The sequence below is a fragment of the Bombina bombina genome, chromosome 2 (genome assembly GCF_027579735.1).
Source record: "Bombina bombina isolate aBomBom1 chromosome 2, aBomBom1.pri, whole genome shotgun sequence".
Classification (NCBI taxonomy): Eukaryota; Metazoa; Chordata; class Amphibia; order Anura; family Bombinatoridae; genus Bombina; species Bombina bombina.
The window spans coordinates 293,151,012-293,173,042 of record NC_069500.1 but is presented as its reverse complement, the minus strand read 5'-3'; the positions used below and the strand labels follow the sequence as shown (position 1 = coordinate 293,173,042).

At 38.5% G+C, this 22,031-nt stretch overlaps 1 protein-coding gene across 1 annotated transcript in view; it reads right to left on the bottom strand.

Moving 5' to 3' along the window:
* Window positions 1-22,031, bottom strand: part of PRR16 (proline rich 16) — a 752,278-nt gene that overhangs the window by 458,933 nt on the left and 271,314 nt on the right. The gene's annotated exons all lie outside the window — the stretch shown is intronic.

Here is a 22,031-nt window from a genome sequence, read left to right as displayed (position 1 = left end):
GAAGACTTCGGCCAGGCTGGGTGAAGACGACTCAAGGTAGGGAGATCTTCAGGGGGGTAGTGTTAGGTTTATTTAAGGGGGGTTTGGATGGGTTAGAGTAGGGGTATGTGGGTGGTGGGTTTTAATGTTGGGGGGGCGGTTGTATTTTTTTTTACAGGCAAAAGAGCTGATTACTTTGGGGCATGCCCCGCAAAAAGCCCTTTTAAGGGCTGGTAAAAGAGCTGATTACTTTGTAATGTAGAATAGGGTAGGGACTTTTATTATTTTTTTATTTTTTTATTTTATTAGGGGGCTTAGATTAAGTGTAATTAGTTTAAAATTCTTGTAATATTTTTTTATTTTCTGTAATTTAGTGGGGTTTTTTTTGTAATTTAGTTTAGTTTATATAATTGTATTTAATTGTAGGTATTGGTAGCTAATTTATTTAATTAATTTAATGATAGTGTAGTGTTAGGTTTAATTGTAACTTAGGTTAGGGTTTATTTTACAGGTAATTTTGTAATTATTTTAACTAGGTAGCTATTAAATAGTTAATAACTATTTAATAGCTATTGTACCTAGTTAAAATAAATACAAAGTTGCCTGTAAAATAAATATAAATCCTAAAATAGCTACAATATAATTATTTGTTATATTGTAGCTATATTAGGGTTTATTTTACAGGTAAGTATTTAGTTTTAAATAGGAATACTTTAGTTAATAAGAGTTAATTTATTTAGTTAGATTAAAATTATATTTAACTTAGGGGGGGTGTTAGGGTTAGGGTTAGACTTAGCTTTAGGGGTTAATACATTTACTATAGTAGCGGCGAGGTCCGGTCGGCAGATTAGGGGTTAATACTTGAAGTTAGGTAACAGCAACGTTGGGGGGGCAGATTAGGGGTTAATAAATATTATGTAGGTGTCGGCGATGTTAGGGGCAGCAGATTAGGGGTTCATAGGGATAATGTAGGTGGCGGCGATGTGCGGTCGGCAGATTAGGAGTTAAAAATATTTATTATAGTGGCAGCGATGTGGGGGGGACCTCGGTTTAGGGGTACATAGGTAGTTTATGGGTGTTAGTGTACTTTAGAGCACTGTAGTTAAGAACTTTATATACCGGCGTTAGCCCATAAAGCTCTTAACTACAGCCTTTCCATGGACGTTAGGAGTCTTGTCGGTAGAGGGTGTACCGCTCACTTCAGCCAAGACTCTAAATACCAGCGTTAGGAAGATCCTATTGAAAAGATAGGATACGCAATTGGCGTAAGGGGATCTGCGGTATGGAAAAGTTGCGGCTTGAAAGTGAGCGGTACACCTTTACCTGGCCGACTCTAAATACCAGCGGGCGGCCAAAAGCAGCGTTAGGACCCCTTAACGCTGCTTTTGACGGCTAACGCAGAACTCTAAATCTAGGTGAAAGTGCTGCAAAATACTTCCCTGATGTATATGCATTTAGTACTCTGTATGGTGGTATAAATGGAGGGCCACATATGTACCACCTAAAAATGATATCTCAGGTAAGTAGTACTCCAGTATGGATTTATACTATGTTTTCTTTTTACTTCGTTTTTCAAATAGTGTGTGATGATTTAAAGCTTGTCGTATTGTAAAGATAGCTGCTTCATAATTCAAGAGTGCATGTGTAATGTTCTCAAGTGTTTCAAAATGATATGTGTAAGGTTTCTTTCACAAAGAAGTACTGTATGTTAGTAGCCTTTGCTGTGTGGTGTGAATCTTCTCTTCTATTTGCAGAATGAGCTATAATACAATTTCCCTATGTGCAGCAAGAGTTAGCATAATTAGGATTCTGAAATTAAAAATGTAGAAATACGCTGTAGGTTACTGTGTGGTTAATTAATATACAATCTCCCTGATGTAAGAAATGAATATCACTAATACAATAACCCTTTAGCAGGTTCATGCCTTATATTACCGGTGTTTAGACTGATCCTTTTGTACAGTGGGTAACGACAATAAAAATGTTCATGTGTGAATTTAACCTCTTCTGTGCCAAAACAATAGTAAAATGTGTAAACTAATTATTTACACATTTTGGGTGGGGTAATGGGTATAAGTGTAAAATGTTATATCTGTATGCTTAAAAAAAAATTTGAATTTTTTAATTTTTTTATTTAGGAGATTTTATTTACTTCAAGGATCCCGTTCTGTACAGTGAGAAATTACAGTTTGGTGTGATTGAGGCAGCTACTGTAAGTAGTTTCAATGGTGGGAATCTCAAAATGTTTTGCAAAAAGATCATTTACAGTGTGTGAACATTTTAATATATAGAAACATAAATCGTTCCAGCTGGTGCAATAAAAGACTTTTATTTGTGCAAACAGGGATAAAGAAGCGACGTTTCAGGCCCACACTTGGCCTTTTCTCAAGCTTCTGTGAACATTTTAAACCTACTATCGTAAATAGGGAAACTTGCTAACACCTTCTTCTGCAAGATATTAATATCCTGCATTGCTCATGTGCATTATAGGGCAAAATCGTGTAAAAATCTGATTTTCCTCTGATGAAGGACACACTGATACAGCTTTGAGATGTATAAGGATACTAATATATGAACTATCAAGATTAACCTAGGATTTTTTTATATATGAACTATAACGATTGTTGTAACTCTCTGAATACCTCATATTGATTGAGGATATTTAATGACGGACAACTTAACCACTTGGTGCCTGAGCGTGGTTTAAGAACTCAATAATGCTAATATTTTTGCTCTACACTTTTATTCCAGGCCATAGTCATCAACTGCAATTAATGCAAAGTCAGTATGCTCTAAATAAATCAGGACATGTCATTTTTGTATTCAAATGCAGTTTGTATGTACCTTTAAGCATTCTTTAGGTGCATTCATTCATAGGTATTTGTCAATGAATGTTGCCCAATATCCTATTAAAGGGACAGTCTACACCAGAATGTTTATTGTTTTAAAAGATAGATAATCACTTTATTACCCATTACCCAGTGTTGCATAACCAACACAGTTATATTAATATACTTTTAACCTCTGTGATTATCTTGTATCTAAGCCTTTGCAAACTTCTCCTTTATTTCAGTTCTTTTGACAGACTTGCAGTTTAGCCAATCAGTGCCTGCTCCCAGATAACTTCACGTGCACAGGTACACTGTTATCTATATGAAATACATGAACTAACACCCTCTAGTGGTGAAAAACTGTTAAAAAGGATTCTGAAAAGAGGTGGCCTTCAAGGTCTAAGAAATTAGCATATGAACCTCCTAGGTTAAGCTCTCAACTAAGAATACCAAGAGAACAAAGCAAAATTGGTGATAAAAGAAAATTGGAAAATTGTTTAAAATTACATGCTCTATCTGAAACATGAAAGTTTATTTTGGCCTAGACTGTCCCTTTAAGATTAAATTTGTCTACAGTTAGTTTATTGAAATTAATGAAATAAATAAATAAAAAACATTACAAGTATATTACCTAACTGAGGACTACACAAAATGGAATTGAACTGCAGAAACAAGTATTCTCTTTCCTAAAGAGTTAAAATATTTGCTCTACACAGTTACCAAAATACAAGGGCGATTTTCAGTCTTACTCTCTTACAGTTTTTCTCAGTAAATTAATCCCATCCATTTTTTTGGCTGCTCAGCATAATGTAGTTACTAAAGTAAAACTGTAAATAATTAGATAAACAATAGTCTTGACAGGCGACAGATGAAGTACTTACTTATATCACTAATACGACTAGAAGTATAACATGATTTGCTAGCTTTAATTTCTTTATGTCAAATGATTTATTGACCTATTAGACCCCTACAGAATACTTTACTTCTTAGGTAATGTAAAAGTCAGGCAAGATACAGTGTTAGTTATGAGACTTCAGGTAATCAAATTATAAGGTCTAAAGAAGAGAACTTGGCAAGCTAGAAAGCTATTTTAGTCTAAACTCTATGAAATAGTGATGAACAATATTATATTTAAGAATACATACATTAATAATTATTATTTTTCAGTACAGACACACAGCTACAATGATAGGTATCGTAAACTGAAACTGAAAACAGTTTACAGTGAACCAAAAAGCTCCCAAATGGCCTATATTTTGCGGGCCAGTTTTTGTTTCCTGCAGTCCTTTGCATAAATGTTCACATAAAACCTGAGTGAAAATGCCCATTTATACCACTGAATGCCCTGCCTCACCCCTGGAATGCATTAACTGCGCCTTTAGCAACCACTAACCATGTCCTTCTAGCGTACAAGACGTCAAAGTGGCATCATAGAGGCCTACTTATCAAGCCGTCAACTTACTTGCATTCAACGGCACCAATAAGTTTGCCTGACATTGCATAACATCGCGGCCGCGGACCTGAATACGCTCTCCATATTTATATAAAAAGCTGTCAAAAAGCTGCGCACCAAATACAAGACAATGTGCAGCGGACTGTTGTTAACTAACAGTCATCGATCTCGCTGCTCTACGGCTTTTTCAAAGCTTTATTTATACCCTGTCACTAAACGCCGCCACTAAACTAAAATGTTTAACCCCTATCCAGCCACAACTAAATAAAGTTATTAACCCCTAAACCGCCACTCCCGGACCCCACCACAACTCTGATAAAGTTATTAACCTCTATCCCGCCGCTCCCGGACCCCCCTGCAACTCTAATAAAGTTATTAACCCCTATCCCGCCGCTCCCGGACCCCGCCGCAACTAACTAACGGTATTAACCCCTAAAACTCTGGCCTCCCACATCACTACCACTTACTAAACCTATTAACCCCTAAACCGCCAGCCCCCTACATTGCCATAATCTAAATGAACCTATTAACCCCTAAACCTAACAGCCCGCTAAGTCATCCCTATCTTATAAAAAATATAGACTTACCTTTAGATTTGAATTAAACTATATTAAACTAATAATTACCCTACCCTAACTATTATACTAAAATTACATTTAACTATATTAAACTAATAATTAATCTACCCTAACTATTTTACTAAAATTACATTCAACTATATTAAACTAATAATTAATCTACCCTAACTGTTATACTAAAACTACATTAAACTACAAATTAAATTAACTATATTATATATTTAAATACCTAACCCTACTCAAATAATTTAAATCTACAATAAAAAATTACAAAGTTACAAAAACTAACAACTAAGTTACAAAAAATAACAAACACTAAGTTACAAAAAAATAAATAAACACTAAGTTACACAAAATAAAAAATAAATGATCAGATATTTAAACTAATTACACCTAATCTAAGAGCCCTATGAAAATAAAAAAGCCCCACAAAATAAAAAAAAAACCTAACCTACAATAAACTACTAATGGCCCTTAAAAGGGCCTTCTGCGGGGCATTGCCCCAAAGAAATCAGCTGATTGAAATAGCCAATAGAATGCGAGCTCAATCTCATTGGCTGATTGGATCAGCCAATAGAATGAAAGCTCAATCCTATTGGCTGATTGCAACAGCCAATAGGATTTTTTCAACCTTAATTCCAAATTCTATCAGCCAATCGGAATCTAAGGGATGCCATCTTGGATAACGTCATTTAAAGGAAGAAGAAGAAAACGTCGTAAGAAGAGGATGCTCCGCATCAGATGTTTTGAAGATGAAGCCGCTCCGCGCCAGATGGATGAAGATAAAAGATGCCGTCTGGGTGAAGACTTCTGCGGGCTTGGATGATGACTTTGGCCGGCTTTGATGAGGACTTCTGCTGCTTCGTTGAGGATGGATGTCGGCTCTTCAGAAACTGTAAGTGGATCTTCGGGGGTTAGTGTTAAGATTTTTTAAGGGTTTATTGGGTGGGTTTTATTTTCAGATTAGGGTTTGGGCTTTTGAAAAAAGAGTTAACTGCCCTTTTAAGGGCAATGCCCATACAAATGCCCTTTTCAGCGCAATGGGGAGCTTAGGTTTTTTTAGTTAGGTTTTTATTTGTGGGGGTTGGTTGTGTGGGTGGTGGGTTTTACTGTTGGGGGGTATTTGTATTTTTTATTTACAGGTAAGAGAGCTGATTTCTTTGGGGCAATGCCCTGCAAAAGGCCCTTTTAAGGGCCATTGGTAGTTTATTGTAGGTTAGGGTTTTTTTATTTTGGGGGGGCTTTTTATTTTCATAGGGCTCTTAGATTACGTGTAATTAGTTTAAATATCTGATAATTTATTTTTTTATTTTGTGTAACTTGGTATTTTTTTTTTATAACTTAGTGTTTGTTATTTTTTGTAACTTAGTTGTTAGTTTTTTGTAACTTTGTAATTCTTTATTGTAGATTTAAATTATTTGAGTAGGGTTAGGTGTTTATATATAATATAGTTAATTTAATTTGTAGTTTAATGTAGTTTTAGTATAACAGTTAGGGTAGATTAATTATTAGTTTAATATAGTTGAATGTAATTTTAGTATAATAGTTAAAGTAGGTTAATTATTAGTTTAAAGGGACAGTCTACACCAGAATTTTTATTGTTTTAAAAGATAGATAATCCCTTTATTACCCATTTCCCAGTTTTGCATAACCAACACAGTTATAATAATATACTTTTAATCTCTGTGATTATCTTGTATCTAAGCCTCTGCAAACTGCCCCTTTTTTCAGTTCTTTTGACAGACTTGCAGTCTAGCCAATCAGTGCCTGCTCCCAGATAACTTCTTGTGCACGAGCACAGTGTTATCTATATGAAATACGTGAACTAACACCCTCTAGTGGTGAAAAACTGTTAAAATGCAATCTGAAAGAGGTGGGCTTCAAGGTCTAAGAAATTAGCATATGAATCTCCTAGGTTAAGCTTTCAACTAAGAATACCAAGAGAACAAAGCAAAATTGGTGATAAAAGTAAATTGGAAAATCGTTTAAAATTACATGCTCTATCTGAATCATGAAAGTTTATTTTGGCCTAGACTGTCCTTTTAATATAGTTTAATTTAAATCTAAAGGTACGTTTAAATTTATTTTAAGATAGGGATGAGTTAATATTTAATGTAAAGTTAAGGGGTTGTTAGGTTTAGGGGTTAATAGGTTAATTTGGTTTATGGCGATGTGGGGGGCTGGCGGTTTAGGGGTTAATAGGTTTAGTAAGTGCTAGTGATGTGGGAGGCCAGGGGTTTAGGGGTTAATAATTGTATTTAGTTGCGGTGGGCTCTGGGAGCGGTGGGATAGGGGTTAATAACTTTATGTAGGTGGCGGCGGTGTCGGGGCGGCAGATTAGGGGTTAATAACATAATGTAGGTGGTGGCAATGTAGGGGGGGCAGATTAGGGGTGTTTAGACTCGGGGGTTATGTTAGGGTGTTAGGTGTAAACATAACTTTTATTATTCCATAGGAATCAATGGGATATCGGACAGCAGCGAACATGATCTTTCGCTGCTTTCAGACTCCCATTGATTCCTATGGCATCCGCCGCCTCCAGGGTGGTGGATTGAAAACCAGGTACGCTGGGCCGGAATAGTGCGAGCGTACCTGGTAGATATTTGTTAACTAGCAAAAGTAGTCAGATAGTGCCGAATTTACATTAGGAACATCTGTAATGACGTAAGCATCGATCTGAGTCAGACTGGGACCGGCGGATCGTATGTTACGTCACAAATTTAAACTTTTGCCGGTCTATAGGCTTTGATAACTAAGGGGAATCAAGCTCACCACAATTACGCTGCGAAATTCCAGCATATTTGCGGTTGACGGCTTTAAAGCCTCATAGTCTCAATAATCTCTGTGCATACAGACAGTAAGGTTGTCTTCTCGTACTTTCAGTAATTAAAGACCACGGCCTAGATTTGGAGTTTGGCGGTAGATGGGCTGTTAACGCTACGCAGGCTTTTTTCTGGCAGCACCATAAAATTAACTCTGGTATCGAGAGTCCAAAAAAATGCTGCGTTAGGCTCCAAAAAAGGAGCGTAGAGCATTTTTACCGCAAATGCAACTCTCGATACCAGAGTTGCTTACGGACGCGGCCAGCCTCAAAAACGTGCTCATGCACGATTCTCCCATAGGAAAAAGCAGCGTTCAGCTCCTAACGCAGCCCCATTGTTTCCTATGGGGAAACACTTCCTACGTCTGCACCTAACACTCTAACATGTACCCCGAGTCTAAACACCCCTACCCTTACACTTATTAACCCCTAATCTGCCGCCCCCCCGCTATCGCTGACCCCTGCATATTATTATTAACCCCTAATCTGCCGCTCCGTACACCGCCGCAACCTACGTTATCCCTATGTACCCCTAATCTGCTGCCCCTAACACCGCCGACCCCTATATTATATTTATTAACCCCTAATCTGCCCCCCCTCAACGTTGCCGACACCTGCATACACTTATTAACCCCTAATCTGCCGAGCGGACCTGAGCGCTACTATAATAAAGTTATTAACCCCTAATCCGCCTCACTAACCCTATCATAAATAGTATTAACCCCTAATCTGCCCTCCCTAACATCGCCGACACCTAACTTCAATTATTAACCCCTAATCTGACGACCGGAGCTCATCGCTACTATAATAAATGTATGATGGAATCAGCCAATCAGAATCAAGTTCAATCCGATTGGCTGATCCAATCAGCCAATCAGATTGAGCTCGCATTCTATTGGCTGTTCCGATCAGCCAATAGAATGCAAGCTCAATCTGATTGGCTGATTGGATCAGCCAATCGGATTGAACTTGATTCTGATTGGCTGATTCCATCAGCCAATCAGAATATTCCTACCTTAATTCCGATTGGCTGATAGAATCCTATCAGCCAATCGGAATTCGAGGGACGCCATCTTGGATGACGTCCCTTAAAGGAACCGTCATTCGTCGGGAGACGCCGGAAGAAGAGGATGGATCCGCGTCGGCTGCTTCAACATGGACCCGCTCCGCACCAGATGGAAGAAGATCGAAGATGCCGCTTGGATGAAGTTGTTTGCCGGTCCGGATGTCCTCTTCTTGCCGGATAGGAGGAAGACTTTGGACCCTCTTCTGGACTTCTTCAGTGGATGTCTAGCCCCCGCTTGGGTTAGATGAAGATATCGGAGCCAGGACCGATCGGTGATACCCGGTGAGGTGAAGACAAGGTAGGAAGATCTTCAGGGGCTTAGTGTTAGGTTTATTTAAGGGGGGTTTGGGTTAGATTAGGGGTATGTGGGTGGTGGGTTGTAATGTTGGGGGGGGTATTGTATGTTTTTTTTTTACAGGCAAAAGAGCTGATTTTCTTGGGGCATGCCCCGCAAAGGGCCCTGTTCAGGGCTGGTAAGGTAAAAGAGCTTTTAAATTTATTAATTTAGAATTGGGTAGGGCATTTTTTTATTTTGGGGGTCTTTGTTATTTTATTAGGGGGCTTAGAGTAGGTGTAATTAGTTTAAAATTGTTGTAATATTTTTCTTATGTTTGTAAATATTTTTTTATTTTTTGTAACTTAGTTCTTTTTTATTTTTTGTACTTTAGTTAGTTTATGTAATTGTAGTTATTTGTAGAAATTGTATTTAATTAATGTATTGATAGTGTAGTGTTAGGTTTAATTGTAGGTAATTATAGGTATTTTATTTAATTAATTTATTGATAGGGTAGTGTTAGGTTTAATTATAACTTAGGTTAGGACTTATTTTGCAGGTAATTTTGTTATTATTTTAACTAGGTAACTATTAAATAGTTCTTAACTATTTAATAGCTATTGTACCTAGTTAAAATAATTACCAAGTTGCCTGTAAAATAAATATTAATCCTAAAATAGCTACAATGTAATTATAATTTATATTGTAGCTATATTAGGATTTTTTTTACAGGTAAGTATTTAGCTTTAAATAGGAATAATTTATTTAATAAGAGTTAATTAATTTCGTTAGATTAAAATGATATTTCACTTAGGGGGGTGTTAGTGTTAGGGTTAGACTTAGCTTTAGGGGTTAATACATTTATTAGAATAGCGGTGAGCTCTGGTCGTCAGATTAGGGGTTAATAATTGAAGTTAGGTGTCGGCGATGTTAGGGAGGGCAGATTAGGGGTTAATACTATTTATGATAGGGTTAGTGAGGCGGATTAGGGGTTAATAACTTTATTATAGTAGCGCTCAGGTCCGCTCGGCAGATTAGGGGTTAATAAGTGTAGGCAGGTGTCGGCGACGTTGTGGGGGGCAGGTTAGGGGTTAATAAATATAATATAGGGGTCGGCGGTGTTAGGGGCAGCAGATTAGGGGTACATAAGGATAACGTAGGTGGCGGTGCTTTGCGGTCGGCAGATTAGGGGTTAATTATTGTAGGTATCTGGCGGCGACGTTGTGGGGGGCAGGTTAGGGGTTAATAAATATAATATAGGGGTCGGCGGTGTTAGGGGCAGCAGATTAGGGGTACATAAGTATAACGTAGGTGGCGGTCAGCAGATTAGGGGTTAAAAAAATTTAATCGAGTTGCGGCGATGTGGGGGGACCTCAGTTTAGGGGTACATAGGTAGTTTATGGGTGTTAGTGTACTTTAGGGTACAGTAGTTAAGAGCTTTATGAACCTGCGTTAGCCCAGAAAGCTCTTAACGCCTGCTTTTTTTCGGCGGCTGGAGTTTTGTCGTTAGAGCTCTAACGCTCACTTCAGAAACGACTCTAAATACCGGCGTTAGAAAGATCCCATTGAAAAGATAGGATACGCAAATGGCGTAGGGGGATCTGCGGTATGGAAAAGTCGCGGCTGAAAAGTGAGCGTTAGACCCTTACCTACACGACTCCAAATACCGGCGGTAGCCTAAAACCAGCGTTAGGAGCCTCTAACGCTGGTTTTCACGGCTAACGCCGAACTCTAAATCTAGGCCCACATAATTTAATTAAAGTGTCCTATTACCCATACACTATATTAGTAAAAGTGATGAAGGATATATGTGAGTATTGTAGAAGAAAATATTCCATTGACATCTATGGGCCCCTTGTATTAAAAGGTGTGTGGACAGCTTCTCAACTTAAGAAGCTGTCTGCAGGCCTTTGTTGGATATGGGCAGCGGATGTGTTCATCCTCTGACCCATATGCATCATTACACAATCTGCGACCAATTGCTCGAGAAAAGGGACAGTCAATCACAGAGAACTTGCTTACTCTCAGTGATTTCTCTCAGTCCATAAGAATCTTAAAGGGATACTAAAATCTTTCATGATTCAGATAGAGCATGTAATTTTAAGCAACTTTCTAATTTACTCCTATTATCAATTTTTAGTGTCCCTATAATGTTCTTATGCACTTTTGGTATTGTATAAATCAGAGGCTATCTCAGATAGTCCTTAATTAAAAAATGTGGTTTGATCTATATATCCACATGAAAGTGCATTATTAAACTGTTGTCCAAATTTATTTTATAATGTTTAATGAGATTGCTAGGTTATTTGGTAGTGTTGATATCACTAAGTTGTCCTAGTAGCTCATCCCTATAGTATTGATAGTCTAAAATGACTATCACCCCACCCTTATCTGTGAAGGACATATGACAATATTTTCATTGTTACGCAATGCTTCCCATTCCTGTCTTTCCAGATTACTTCTGCTTTTTGTGCGTCTATTACACACTTGTGATTTTTCTCTTGTGCATACTGCTGTATAGGTCGCCGCCACTATAATAAATATATTAACCCCTAAACCTATGTCTAACCCTAACACGCCCTTAACTTAAATATAATTTTAAATAATCTAAAGAAAATTACTACAATTAACTAAATAATTCCTATTTAAAACTAAAAACTTATAAAATAAAGTATACTTATACTTATAAAATAAACCCTAAAATAAACCCTAAGCTAGCTATAATATAACTAATAGTTACATTGTAGCTAGCTTAGGGTTTATTTTTATTTTACAGGCAACTTTGTATTAATTTTAACTAGGTACAATAATTAAATAGTTATTAACTATTTAATAACGTCCTAGTTAAAATAAAAACAAATATATCTGTAAAATAAAACCTAACCTAAGTTACAATTACACCTAACACTACACTATCATTAAATAAATTAACTAAATTAACTACATTTAATTACAATTAAATTAAACTAAAGTACGAAAAAACCCCACTATATTACATAAAATAATAAAAAAGTTTTTTAAACTAATTACACCGATTGGTTGATAAAATTCTATCAGCCAATCGGAATTAAGGTAGAAAAAATCCTATTGGCTGATCCAATCAGCCAATAGGATTGAGCTTGCATTCTATTGGCTGTTTGGAACAGCCAATAGAATGCAAGCTCACTCCTATTGGCTGATTGGATCAACCAATAGGATTTTGTCTACCTTAATTCTGATTGGCTGATAGAAATCTATCAGCCAATCGGAATTCAAGGGACGCCATCTTGGATGACATCGCTTAAAGATACCTTCATTTAGTGAGCTCTGCTCAGGATGGATGAAGATAGAAGATGCCGCCTGGATGAAGACTTCTGCCCGTCTGGAGGACCTCTTCTGCCTGGATAGGATGAAGACTTCGGACCGTCTGGAGGACCACTTCTGCCCGGTTGGGTGAAGACATCTCAAGGTAGGGTGATCTTCAAGGGGTTAGTGTTAGGTTTTATTAAGGGGGGATTGGGTGGGTTTTAGAGTAGGGTTGGGTGTGTGGGTGGTGGGTTTTAATGTTGGGGGGGTATTGTATTTTTTTTTACAAGTAAAAGAACTGATTACTTTGGGGCAATGCCCTGCAAAAAGCCCTTTTAAGGGCTATTTGTAATTTAGTGTAGGGTAGGGCTTTTTTATTTTGGGGGGCTTTTCTATTTTATTAGGGGGATTAGATTAGGTGTAATTAGTTTTAAAAAAAATTGTAATTATTTTATTATTTTCTGTAATTTAGTGTTTTTTTCGTACTTTAGTTTATTTAATTTAATTGTAATTAATTGTAGTTAATTTAGTTAATGTATTTAATGATAGTGTAGTGTTAGGTGTAATTGTAACTTAGGTTAGGTTTTATTTTACAGGTATATTTATTTTAACTAGGAAGTTATTAAATAGTTAATAACTATTTAATAACTATTGTACCTAGTTAAAATAAATACAAAGTTGCCTGTAAAATAAATATAAACCCTAAGCTAGATACAAATGTAACTATTAGTTATATTGTAGCTATCTTAGGGTTTATGTCTCTTGTAAGGTGTATCCAGTCCACGGATCATCCATTACTTGTGGGATATTCTCCTTCCCAACAGGTAGTTGCAAGAGGATCACCCACAGCAGAGCTGCTATATAGCTCCTCCCCTAACTGCCATATCCAGTCATTCTCTTGAAACCCTCAACACTGGAGGTAGTAAGAGGAAAGTGGTGAATATAGTTAGTTTTTTTTTCTTCAATCAAAAGTTTATTATTTTTAAATGGTACTGGAGTTGTACTATTTTATCTCAGGCAGCATTTAGAAGAAGAATCTGCCTGCGTTTTTCTATGATCTTAGCAGAAGTAACTAAGATCCACTGCTGTTCTCACATATGTCGGAGGAATGAGGTAACTTCAGAGGGAGAATGGCGTGCAGGGTATCCTGCAATAAGGTATGTGCAGTTTTAAGTTTTTCTAGGGACTAGAAAATGCTGCTGGTACCTGATTAATGTAAGTTAAGCCTAAATACAGTGATTTAATCACGACTAGTATCAGGCTTGCTATCAGAGGTATATACTCTGATTAATGTGCAATATAAAACATTTGCTGGCATGTTTAATCGTTTTTATATATGCTTTGGTGATAAAACTTATTGGGGCCTAGTTTTTTCCACATGGCTGGCTTGATTTTTGCCTAGAACAGTTTCCTGAGGCTTTCCACTGTTGTAATATGAGAGGGAGGGGCCTATTTTAGCGCTTTTTTGTGCAGTTAAAATTACAGAGACATACAGCTTCCCTCAGCAGTCCCCTGCATGCTATAGGACATCTCTGAAGGGCTCAAAAGTCGTGTTTTGAGGAAGGTAAAGCCACAGTGGAGCTGTGGCAGTTGTTGTGACTGTTTAAAAAATGTTTGTTAATCCGTTTTTTGTATTAAGGGGTTAATCATCCATTTGCAAGTGGGTGCAATGCTCTGCTAACTTGTTACATACACTGTAAAAATTTCGTTAGTCTAACTGCCTTTTTTCACTGTTATTTCAAATTTTGCAAAATTTGTTTCTCTTAAAGGCACAGTAACGTTTTTTTATATTGCTTGTTAACTTGTTTTAAAGTGTTTTCCAAGCTTGCTAGTCTCATTGCTAGTCTGTATAAACATGTCTGACATAGAGGAAACTCCTTGTTCATTATGTTTAAAAGCCATGGTGGAACCCCATAGGAGAATGTGTACTAAATGTATTGATTTCACTTTAAACAATAAAGATCAGCTGTTATCTTTAAAAGAATTATCACCAGAGGATTCTGACGAGGGGGAAGTTTTGCCGACTAACTCTCCCCACGTGTCAGATCCTTTGACTGCCCGCTCAAGGGACTCACGCTAAAATGGCGCCAAGTACATCAAAGACGCCCATAGCGATTACTTTGCAGGACATGGCGGCAATCATGGATAATACCCTGTCAGCGGTATTAGCCAGACTGCCTGAATTTAGAGGAAAGCGCGATAGCTCTGGGGTTAGACTTAATACAGAGCGCGCAGATGCTTTAAGACCCATGTCTGATACTGCGTCACAATATGCAGAAGCTGAGGAAGGAGAGCTTCAGTCTGTGGGTGACATTTCTGATTCGGGGAAACCTGATTCAGATATTTCTACTTTTAAATTTAAGCTTGAGAACCTCCGTGTATTGCTTGGGGAGGTATTAGCTGCTCTGAATGACTGTGACACAATTGCAGTGCCAGAGAAATTGTGTAGACTGGATAAATACTATGCAGTGCTGGTGTGTACTGATGTTTTTCCAATACCTAAAAGGTCTACAGAAATTATTAATAAGGAGTGGGATAGACCCGGTGTGCCATTTTCCCCCCCTCCTATTTTTAGAAATTTATTTCTCTTGTGGTGTATCCAGTCCACGGATCATCCATTACTTGTGGGATATTCTCATTCCCAACAGTAAGTTGCAAGAGGACACCCACAGCAGAGCTGTAATATAGCTCCTCCCCTAACTGTCATAGCCAGTCATTCGACCGAAAACAAGCCGAGAAAGGAGGAACCATAGGGTGCAGTGGTTACTGTAGTTTAAATTTAAAAATTACCTGCCTTAAAATGACAGGGCGGGCCGTGGACTGGATACACCACAAGAGAAATAAATTTATCAGGTAAGCATAAATTGTGTTTTCTCTTGTAAGGTGTATCCAGTCCACGGATCATCCATTACTTGTGGGATACCAATACCAAAGCTAAAGTACACGGATGAAGGGAGGGACAAGGCAGGAACTTAAATGGAAGAAACCACTGCCCGTAAAACCTTTCTCCCAAATATAGCCTCCGAAGAAGCAAAAGTATCAAATTTGTAAAATTTTGAAAAAAAAATATGAAGCGAAGACCAAGGCGTCGCCTTGCAAATCTGATCAAAAGAAGCCTCATTTTTAAAGGCCCAAGTGGAAGCCACAGCTCTAGTGGAATGAGCTGTAATCCTTTCAGGAGGTTGCTGTCCAGCAGTCTCATAGGCTAAGCGGATTAAGCTTCCTAGTCAAAAAGAAAAAGAGGTTGCCGAAGCCTTTTGACCTGTTTGACGAAAATCTTTAGTAGCTTGTAAGTAAAACTTTAAAGCACAGAACACGTCCAAATTGTGTAACACAAGGATGGAACAACAATCTCTTGATTGATATTCTTGTTAGATACCACCTTAGGTAAGAACCCAGGTTTGGTACGCAGGACTACCTTATCCGTATGAAAAATCAGATAAGGATAATCACATTGTAAGGCAGATAGCTCAGAGACTCTACGAGCCGAGGAAATAGCTACCAAAAAAAGAACTTTCCAAGATAAAAGCTTGATATCTATGGAATGAAGAGGTTCAAACGGAACTCCTTGAAGAACCTTAAGAACCAAGTTTAAGCTCCATGGTGGAGCAACAGCCTGACAAAATGCCTGAACGTCTGGAACATCTGCCAGACACTTAACTAGCTGACAATCCTTTTTCCAAACCTTCTTGGAGAAAAGATAATATCCTAGCAATCCTGACCTTACTCCATGAGTAACCCTTGGATTCACACCAATAAAGATATCTACGCCATATCTTATGGTAAATTTTCCTGGTGACAGGCTTTCGTGCCTGTCTTAAGGTATCAATAACTGACTCGGAGAAGCCACGCTCTGATAAAATCAAGCGTTCAATCTCCAGGCAATCAGCCTCAGAGAAATTAGATTTGGATGGTTGAAAGGACCCTGAAGTAGAAGGTCCTGTTTCAGAGGCAGAGACCATGGTGGAAAGGATGACATGTCCCCTAGATCTGCATACAAGGTCCTGCGTGGCCACGCAGGTGCTATCTGAATCACCGATGCTCTCTCCTGCTTGATCTTGGAAATCAGTCGAGGGAGCAGAGGAAGCGGTGGAAACACATAAGCCAGGTTGAAAGACCAGGGCGCTGCTAGAGCATCTATCAGTGTCGCCTTGGGATCCCTGGACCTGGATCCGTAACACGGAAGCTTGGCGTTCTGGCGAGACGCCATGAGATCCAGTTCTGGTTTGCCCCAACGATGAATCAGTTGTGCAAATGCCTCCGGATGGAGTTCCCACTCTCCCGGATGAAAAGTCTGATAACTTAGAAAATCCGCCTCCCAGTGCTCTACACCTGGGATATGGATAGCTGATAGGTGGCAAGAGTGAATCTCTGCCCAGCGAATTATTTTTTAAACTTCTAACATCTCTAGGGAACTTCTCGTTCCCCCTTGATGGTTGATGTAAGCTACAGTCGTGATGTTGTCCGACTGAAATCTGATGTACCTCAGGGTTGCTAACTGAGGCCAAGCCTGAAGAGCCTTGAATATCGCTCTTAGTTCCAGAATATTTAATGGAAGGAGAGACTCCTCCTGAGTCCATGATCCCTGAGCCTTCAGGGAGTTCCAGACAGCACCCCAACCTAGAAGGCTGGCATCTGTCGTAACAATTGTCCAATCTGGCCTGCGAAAGGTCATACCTTTGGACAGATGGACCCGAGATAGCCACCAGAGAAGAGAATCCCTGGTCTTTTGTTCCAGATTCAGTTGAGGGGACAAATCTGTGTAATCCCCGCTCCACTGACTGAGCATGCATAGTTGCAGCAATCTGAGATGTAAGCGTGCAAACGGCACTATGTCCATTGCCGCTACCATTAAGCCGATTACTTCCATACACTGAACCACCGAAGGGCGCGGAATGGAATGAAGAACCCAGCAGGAATTTAGAAGCTTTGATAACCTGGACTCCGTCAGGTGAATTTTCATTTCTACAGAATCTATCAGAGTCCCTAGAAAGGAAACTCTTGTGAGTGGGGATAGAGAACTCTTTTCCTTGTTCACTTTCCACCCATGCGACCACAGAAATGCCAGTACTACGTCCGTATGAGACTTGGCAATTTGGAAGTTTGACGCCTGTATCAGGATGTCGTCTAAATAAGGGGCTACTGCTATGCCCCGTGGCCTTAGGACCGCCATAAGTGACCCTAGAACCTTTGTAAAGATTCTTGGGGCTGTAGCTAATCCCAAGGGAAGAGCTACAATTGGTAATGCCTGTCTTAAAAGGCAAACCTGAGAAACCGATGATGATCTTTGTGTATCGGAATGTGAAGATAAGCATCCTTTAGATCCACTGTAGTCATATATTGACCCTCCTGGATCAGTGGTAGGATGGTACGAATAGTTTCCATCTTTAACGACGGAACTTTGAGGAATTTGTTTAAGATCTTTAGATCCAAAATTGGTCTGAAGGTTCCCTCTTTTTTGGGAACCACAAACAGATTTGAGTAAAAACCCTGTCCCTGTTCCTCCTTTGGAACTGGATGGATCAATCCCATAACTAGGAGGACTCATACACAGTGTAAGAATGCCTCTCTCTTTGTCTGGTGTGCAGATAATTGTGAAAGGTGAAATCTCCCTTTTGGGGGGGAAGCTTTGAAGTCCAGAAGATATCCCTGGGATATAATTTCCAACGCCCAGGGATCCTGAACATCTCTTGCCCACGCCTGGGCAAAAAGTGAAAGTCTGCCCCCTACTAGATCCGTTCCCGGATAGGGGGCCGTTCCTTCATGCTGTCTTAGAGGCAGCAGCAGGCTTTTTTACCTGCTTACTTTTTTCCATGTCAGGTTTGGTCTCCAGACCGTCTTGGATTGAGCAAAAGTTCCCTATTGTTTATTATTAGAGGAAGTTGATGCCGCACCTGCCTTGAAGTTTTGAAAGGCACGAAAATTAGACTGTTTGGCCCTAGATTTGGACCTGTCCTGAGGAAGGGCATGACCTTTTCCTCCAGTGATATCAGCAATAATCTCCTTCAACCAGGCCCGAATAGGGTCTGACCCTTGAAGGGAATGTTAAGTAGCTTAGATTTTGAAGTCACGTCAGCTGACCATGATCTAAGCCATAGCGCTCTGAGCGCCTGTATAGCAAAACCAGAATTCTTAGCCGTTAGTTTAGTCAAATGAACAATGGCATCAGAATAAAAGAATTGGCTAGCTTAAGTGCTCTAAGTTTGCCAAGTATGTCATCCAATGGAGTCGCTACCTGTAAAGCCTCTTCCAGAGACTCAAACCAGTACGCCGCAGCAGCAGTGACAGGGGCAATGCATGCAAGGGGCTGTAGGAGAAAACCTTGTTGAATAAATATTTTCTTAAGGTAACCTCTAATTTTTTATCCATTGGATCTAAAAAAAAAAGCACAACTGTCTTCGACAGGGATAGTAGTATGCTTTACTAGAGTAGAAACTGCTCCCTCCACCTTAGGGACTGTCTGCCATAAGTCCCATGTGGTGGCGTCTATTGGAAACATTTTTCTAAAAATAGGAGGGGAAGAGAACGGCACACCTGGTCTATCCCATTCCTTATTAATAATTTCTGTAAACCTTTTAGGTATTTGGAAAAACATCAGTACACACCGGCACTGCAAAGTATTTATCCAGTCTACACAATTTCTCTGGCACTGCAATGGTATCACAGTCATTCAGAGCAGCTAAAACCTCCCTAAGCAACACGCGGAGGTGTTCAAGCTTAAATTTAAATGTAGAAATATTAGAATCAGGTATCTTTCCTGAGTCATTAACATCACCCACTGACTGAAGCTCTCTTTCCTCAGCTTCTGCATATTGTGAGGCAGTATCAGACATGGTTCTTAAAGCGTCAGTATGCTCTGCATTTTGTCTCACCCCAGAGCTATCTTGCTTACCTCTAAGTTCAGGTAGTCTGGCTAATACCGCTGACAGTGTATTATCCATGACTGCCGCCATGTCTTGTAAAGTAAACGCTATGGGCGCCCTAGATGTACTTGGCGCCATTTGAGCGTGAGTCCCTTAAGCGGGAGTCAAAGGGTCTGACACGTGGGGAAAGTTAGTCGGCATAACTTCCCCATTTTTTAAAGACAGAAAATGATCTTTATTGCATAAAATGAAATCAGTACATTTGGTACACATTCTAAGAGGGGGTTCCACCATGGCTTTTAAACATAATTTACAAGGAGTTTCTTCTATGTCAGACATGTTTATAAAGAATAGCAATGAGACTAGCAAGCTTGGAAAACACTTTAAATCAAGTTAACAAGCAAATATAAAAAATGGTACTGTGCCTTTAAGAGAAACAAATTTTGTCAGAATTTGAAAAACAGTGAAAAAATGCAGTAAATCAAACAAAATGTTTACAGTGTGTATAATAGGCTAACAGAGCATTGCACCCACTTGCAAATGGATGATTAACCCCTTAGTTCAAAAAACGGATAAAAAAAACGAAATAGACGTTTTTTAACAGTCACAACCAACTGCCACAGCAAGCTGTGGCCCTACCTTCCCCAATAAACGACTTTGGAAAGCCTTTGGGCCCTTTAGAGATGTCCTATAGCATTCAGAGGGCCTTTGAGGGAAGCTGGATGTCATAGTTTGTAATTTTAACTGCACCAACTGTAACTTTTATACTACAACAGTGGAAATTGTTTCTAGTCAAAATTTAAGCCAGCCATGTGGAAAAAACTAGGCCCCAATAAAGTTTTATCACCAAAGCATATATAAAAACGATGAAACATGCCAGCAAACGTTTTATATTGTAAATATCATAAGGGTATTACCCCTGGGAGTAAGCATGATACCAGTCATTATTAAATCACTGTATTCAGGCTTAACTTACATTAATCCGGTATCAGCAGCATTTTCTAGTGTTTTCCATCTCTAGAAAAAATTATAACTACACATACCTGATAGCAGAATAAACTGCACGCCATTCTCTCGCTGAAGTTACCTCATCTGTGTAATCCCCTCAGACATATGTGAGAATAGCAATGGATCTTAGTTACAACCTGCTAAGATCATAGAAACCTCAGGCAGATTCTTCTTCTATTTACTGCCTGAGATAAAATAGCACAACTCCGGTACTATTTAAAAATAACAAACTTTTGATTGAAGAAAATAAACTAGCTATATTTAACCACTCTCTCCTACAACGTCCTTGCTTGTTGAGAGTTGCAAGAGAATGACTGGGTATGACAGTTAGGGGAGGAGCTATATTACAGCTCTGCTGTGGGTGTCCTCTTGCAACTTCCTGTTGGGAATGAGAATATCCCACAAGTAATGGATGATCCGTGGACTGGATACACCTTACAAGAGAAATAAAGCAAGAAGTATTTTACTATAAGACCTGAGAATGCTCTTCAGCGATTGATCTGTGTGTGTATATATATATATATATATATATATATATATATATATATAATTATAATATCTCTCTCTCTCTCTAATGATAGGGCTCAAGTGATTGAAATTGAGTCATCCATATTGAGGGAGCAGGAGTTGCCTAATTTTTCTGCAAATCAGCAATTAGCTGGTTAGCAATGTTAACAGGTATTTGGAGTAATTTAGTATGCAGCTTAGACTTTAGTTTGGGCAGTAAATTAAATAAAATGGGTAAAGGTTCTAGCTGCAGGTTGAAACTTGATACACTATTGAAATAATTCTGCAAGTTCTTCCAGAATCGCTGCAGTTTAGGACACAACCCCTATATATGGAATAGGGGTCCATTGTTGTTGCATTTCTCCCAGCACCTATGGGAGGCCCCTGGGAACAGTTTTTTAAACCTATGGGGAGCAAGGCTTGAGAGGGTTTCATTAGAACGGCACATAAGAGGAATATTGCATATCAAAGCGTTTGTTTGAGCAACATAATTTCTCAAAGGCAGTTTGATCTCTATTGATGTTCTGACTACCATTATGTATGGAAACAAAATGGTTTAGTTGATGGTATCTAAGCCAGTGGTGAAAGAAGCCTCCTCCAATGTCATCTAGACTAGATTTGGGTATAAGTTTTGAAGCATATCATTCGGTATAGAGTATAATCCACTAAGGAATTTGGAATAGACTAAAGATGGAGTTAGTCAAGTGAGTATTGAGAATAAGTCCCATAAAAATTTGGGGCCAGATATGAAAAATTTTCATTATAATGGTAAACGTCTGTAGTTCAGATTGATAATGTATAGGGTGCAATCATGATGCACTCCCTATTTGTTGAGAGACAGAGATCACATGTTCCCCTATCACCCACAGCTTACAACTATCATTGTCATAGGTACATAGGCACACCAGTATTTATTAAAAAGACAGTTTGTCTTTAGTGTTTTACATGTTGACTACTCTGGGGGCAGGGTGGTGTTTTCCTACAGATGCATGAGTTTAAGATAGATTGAAGCCTAGGGATGTAGGGTTTAGAAAGGAGATTATGTACTGTCTGAAAGATATTTTATTCTTTTTTTATATTGTAGTTGTAAGATAGCAGGAAGAATACAGAGATTTTTTTTTACTTCTTTTTCTCATTGCTAATCCACTGGAAAAACAAATATTTTGTAATTCTATTTTTATTTATCATTGATATGTTGTTTGCATTATATTTAAAATTATAATAAAAAAGACCTTTATATTTATAGAAAAAATGTTGATATAATGGACAAAAAAAAAGGAAGAAGTTTAATATTTATGAATAAGTCTTAAAAAGCATTACTGGCATTTAACAGTAAAGGTGATAAAATCATACTTGTAAAAGTGTG